Below are 5,819 nucleotides of genomic sequence, written 5' to 3' on the forward strand. Positions count from 1 at the left end.
CGAGGGAACGGCATGGAGCTGGGACAGGGGAGGGTCAGGCTGGGGGTTAGGGAAAGGTTCTGCACCCAGAGGGTGGTCGGGCACTGGGACAGGCTCCCCAGGGCAGTGGGCACAGCACTGAGCTGCTGGAGTTCAAGGAGCATTTGGACAAAGTTCTCAAGACACATGGTCTGATTTTGGGGTGGTCCTTTGGGGGCCCAAGAGTCAGCTCCATGATCCTTGTGGGTCCCTTCCATCTTGGAGTATTCTACAATAAGTAGATAGTAACTTAAATGAAAAACATCATGCAGAGTACTCTTCATCTCTAAAAAGGTATCTTAGCATAATATGGAACAAAAAACTCAGTTGTGATTGCACTAATAGTATCAATACTTCACCTCAACGAGAAAGGCCAGATGCTTCATGTAATTTTTGCTCTAGAACAAGTGAAGCTTGAAAGTGTGCATAGTGATACGTACTGCTCCACCAGAAGGTGAAAATGATGCCTAGTATTTTTAACAATATGCATTCAACTCGTGATACTCACGTACTGCCCCCCATACTGACATCAGTAACCTCAGCCTAGCATTTCCTACTGCCTGATCAGAAGGTGGCGATCCACTTATGAAGAGAATGAAGATGCAACAGCCTAAAAACAAACAGAACCTCTCTGCCTATCAGGCCACGGAGGATATTCCACTAATTAAAAATCAGGGATTGCCTAAAGCTCCCAGAGTTCCCAGTTTGCCTCTAGTTATTTCTTCTGTCATATCCATTATTTGAATCATTTATCAAATTTCCCTGTCACATAGTAGAATATGACAGTCATCTTTATGGACTCATCAAGTCATCTTTGGACTCGATGATCCTTACGGGTCCCTTCCAACTCGGGGTATTCTATGGTTTTATTGTGGGTAGTCACACACATTTGACTGAGTTGGATACCATGCACAGCTCCTTGGAGATCTAACGCATCCATCCCAGCTTTGTTCACATAAAAGTAACTTTTGTTGCTCATATGGAAATCCTTTGTAATAAGTACCTGCTTTGTAGACCTGTATTCTTCCACAGAACACTTGAGACATGTTTTTCGTAAAGCCAGAAGTCTAGATAGTACACCTGGAAATCCCAGTAGGCAGCAAGTGTTTCAGAATAGCTTGCATGTGCATTGTTTCAAAATATTTTATATGTGTTTGGAGCCTTCAGGAGTCTGGATTAATCAGCTTTAAGTTCTCTGGTCAGTAGTATTTCAAGTTACGAGTCATATGCAGGGAAAGAGTAAATCAGAATTGCACATTTTAAACTCCTGATCCATTTTGTAGGAAAGAATTATAAAAAACCTTACATCTCCACTAACGCCAATGGAATCAGAATTACTTCCCATACTCCTATTTGATGGTTGATTTAATTCTGGGTATGCCTACAGATGGAAGAGTTTAAAGCTCTTTATACCTAGTGTGAACGTAATTGTCTGGTTGTTTGAGGGCTTTTTTTTTGTCTTTACAAAAGTAGGAATGTGCAGTTTCAGTATTTGAGTGGGGGAATACATGAGAGAGTATGAAACAGTTCTAAAAGTACTTGCACAGGTTTAAGTAATAGCAGCTTTTCAAAAAAAAAAAAAAGTAAAAAAGAAAAAAGAAAAAAAAAAAACAATAAAAAAGAAAACATGTTTTGATGTTTTTTCATAAACTCCTTTTTCTGCTGAGTCAAGAAAGCAGTGAGGTCATGGTGGGTGCATGAGAACTGACCTGAATATTAATGGACTTAACTACATGCTTTTCCTTAAGTGAAAACAACCTTGGTTAGGCAGAGCGTTTTTGCCTTTTTCCATTTTTTGAAACAAATGTCTGGCAATGTACCTTATTTAGTAACACCAAATGTACACAGTCTTTCCTGAATATGTATTTGCGTTAGCTGCGCTTGCTGCAGCTGGAGTCCCCGGCTACATCTCCCCATCGGAGAGGCACTGTGCTTTCTGAGCTTGTTCTGAGGGGTGAAAGCTCTGGTTTTGCTCAGCATTGAAAATAACACAAGTTTATTTTTTCCAAATGTGAAGTTCTGGTAGACGTCTTATATGTCGACCTCGGTTCTTATGATCCTTGAATTTACTGAATTTACTTTGTAAGTACTCTTTGGGACAAAAATCCTCATTTTGCTTTGCCTTTGGCCAGTGCTTATCCCAGTGGCAACAGTAAGATGGGTCTGAATGCAACTGGATGCAAATGATTTCACAGATAAAGTTAAGTTGGAAAATCAGCTCTCATTTATGTCTTTCCAGTCATCTAGTACTCTGTGTTGAATATTGCTGTGTACGTTAAATGTAAGGTCTAAAACTGTAGTTTTGCAACTGAGCATCTCCAATTGAGACAGAATGCGGGATGTTTTGTTTTCTATGATAAAATGTGATACTTACGTTTCACTCTTGACAAATTTTGTAAATAGAGTCAAGCATTGCAAAGTGCATTGTGAGGAAAACAGGAGAGTCCCTCTAGTTTTGTGTCCCCAGTCTGAAATGCGATTGTGCTCCACAGGAAATCCCTGTTGTTGTCTGCAAGAGTAAGTCTGCACTAAAAGGATGTTGATATTCCACCTCCTGGCGGGGGGAAGGAGAACGTGGTGAAATCCTAAAGGCCAGTTCTTTCTATGCTAGAGCATTTCCTTATGAACTCCACTGAGCCAGTCTTACTCTACACCAACACAATCAAATTTGGGGTTTTCAGGGTTTAGCAAGTTCAGCAAGCCTATGCCCTATGCCTTGTGAAGAGGGGGAATTTGATACCAGAGCAAACGTGTCTGTTAGAGGTGAGGAGATGCCAAAGGCAACTACATGGAAAAATGAAAACAGGAAGCATCTCTCAGAACGTACTTGTCGGGAAATGACACCAACTGCAGCTGTAATAAAAATAATAAAAAAAGCATGTCTGCGAGACCTGGGTTCATAGCTTAAATCCTGTCCTGTATTTGGCTGCCAGAGATCAGACTGTCTGTGAAGTCTGATTAGGTTTACTTTTTTTCTTTGAAAACAGAGCCAGAAGAGGTGGTACTTTTGGTGATAATCGCATTTTGTGAGACAGCTTAATAGCTGCTCACCTGAAAAGTGGAACTCTGTTTGTTCAACATCTTTCTTAGCTGAAGGTTTAAACCCATATTCCTATGACTATAGAAGAAACTCAAAGCTGGCCAGCAAGCTACTTATCTACTCCTTCCCTTCAGAGTGTAAGACATGGTACAGAAAATACAGTGAGAGAGCAAGGACTGTTATTCTTGGCCAGTAACAAACTCTTAGGCTTTGATTCTTCTCCAGCAATGACTTAGGCATTTTGAGTTACGGACTGGGAGTAGACCATGCAGTGATATCAGAAGCAGGGACTTGAAAACAGGCTCTGTATCCACCCTAGCCTTGTTTCTCTCATATCAAATACAAGATCTATGTAGGAAATAGTAACAAATAATAAGGTGAACACAAGGGTTTAGAAGGCTGATGTTGATGTGAAGCTAGCAAACAACAACAAAAAAAGCTAAAGTTGAAAAAAATGAACAGCCTGCCTTCTAGCTTTAAGGGTTACAGTTCAGGGTAGGAGGAAGGATGCTAAGTGGGGCAGCATTCTGACTGGGGTCAGCAATATCTCAGTTTAGAAACTCACTGCTTCTGATTTCACACTGACCTGCCTGTGTGTATGGGATCCATGCCACACCAACCAGGGGTTGCATTCCTTTGTCTTCTTGTTTTGTTTTCAAGTACAGGTGCGTGCACTGTGTTACACAGATGGCATTTTTTCTTGAAGTCTCATCCTCAAAGGTGCATACTTCATCCTACCAATGTAAATGGTCCTTCAGGGTTCTCATCTGTACACCAACTGCTGATGATTCTACAGCATTTCATTACCTGTGAGATGCTGAACCTCAGTGTTCACGTGCTGCAGGAAACAGATTTGCAAGGAACACAAGTTACACTTGATTCAGATTCTTCACACTGTAGTCTTCCAATGTCAATTGCCATGTTCAGGATGACTTTGGGGTTGGTTTGGTTTTGCTTGGTATCATCTAGTTCTCTTCTAAAATCCTAGTTCTATGAATAATAAACTAATCATACATTTGTGGGTGTTATAGGAGAAAAGGATATGTAATATGCATCCAGACCTCAAAATTGAGTTTATGTTGTGTGTTTTAAGTGTAGGGCATCTATTGGATTCCTGCAAATGTTTTTGCTGCTATAATTCTTTACTTTAATGATTAACCTAGAAGCCATTATACCTTCTGGAGTCCTTTCATTGTCTCTGAGTTCAGTTTTGAACCTAAGAAGATATTACCACAAGAGCTTTTCAAAGCTAGATTTCAGAACTGCTCTTTGTGCCACTCCATTTTTATCAGGAGTGGATTATAACTCAGTAGATTACCCAGTTTTGAAGCCAGCTGAGTTTTCCATATGTACTTTAGCATACATCTGAATCAGGCCCCTGTTCTGTTTCCCAACCCACATTCCATTTCCCTGCAGCATTATCTGCTAGCAATAATAATAATAATAATAATAATAAAATAAAATCTGAAAGCAGCCTAATTCTGCAGTTTCTACATTTACATAAGATAACTTTTCTTAAATCAAAGTCCTACTGCTAAATATTAACTGTCAGCTTTTACTTGCTCCAGGGCTGTGTTTCTGAGCTTCTGCAAAACTTTGGGACTCTGCTTAGGAACCTGGCTGTTTGGCTGCCTGATACAACTGGGCTCAGATCAAAGCATTTCAGCAGCTCACCTAGACATTTCTCACAGTCCAGCAGCAGGGGAAGTCTGTCACAGCCTGAACACTACAAAACGTACTTTCAACAAGTGACCTCTTTCCAGTTCAGCAAAGTCAGCTTCAACATGTCTGAAGCTAGGACTATGCTTAAATGCTTTGAAACCAAGGCGATCAAGAATATTCACAGCTGAGTACCTCATTGAACAGATATTTTGCTCGATCCAGGACCCTCAATGTGTCTTTTTGGTAACAGAAACATTGACCCTGATTCTAGATTGTGAAAGTCTTCTGGGGTGATGAGGACACTTGCTTTGGTTTACTCCTGCAAGATCTTTGTGAGACTGTCCTCTATACAAAACATGCTGCAGGTGTAGCTAGCAGTACTTAACAGCTTTGACTTTTTCAGCCCCCATCTTATCTCTAAGCCAAAGTCATAGCAGGGCTGCCAAGGAGTTTGTTCCCTCTGGTCCCCCTTGGGCAAACTAGCAACTGCAGGCTGCCTTCTGTCATTTCAGGTGTGACCCAAAGAGCCCGGGGGCTCCGAAACGCTCCTGCTTCCCGCTGAGGCAGCAGGGTAACACTTTGGGAACAGATCTGCTGCTCGACGCTCCCGTCTCCAGCCTCCTGCCTTCAGCCTCCTGTTTGCGAATGGCTCGGTTTGTTTGGAGCTCATACCTCCGCATGGAGTCAGCCTCCAAGGGCTTGATCATGGGATTTTGGGGTCAGGAAGCTCAGAGGAGGTTCCCAGGTAGGCTGAGCAGTGAGCAGGGCGGCTGGACCTGTCTCATCCCCTCGGGCTGGCCTTAACAGTGAGGGACGAGCACGTTGTGTCCTTGAGCAGGAGGCTGAGGGCCACCACCCTCAAGGAGCTAGCCCTCAGGGAAGGTGATGGCTGAAGGAGTTGGGAATGAGATGTTCCACCTGGGAGACACGGGGTGGCCGTCAGCAGGCTCTGTGCATGCTCCCAGAGCCCGGCTGCACACACGGGGAGGAATTCCCCCCACACAACTTCACCACGCAGCCCCTCGAGGGGACGAGAGAGGGGTTTAGGGCTGGGGAACATGGCCGCGGGGCTGGGAGGGTCGCGCTGGGGAGCGGCCGG

Source organism: Anas platyrhynchos, chromosome 1 (genome assembly GCF_047663525.1).
Source record: "Anas platyrhynchos isolate ZD024472 breed Pekin duck chromosome 1, IASCAAS_PekinDuck_T2T, whole genome shotgun sequence".
Taxonomy (NCBI): domain Eukaryota; kingdom Metazoa; phylum Chordata; class Aves; order Anseriformes; family Anatidae; genus Anas; species Anas platyrhynchos.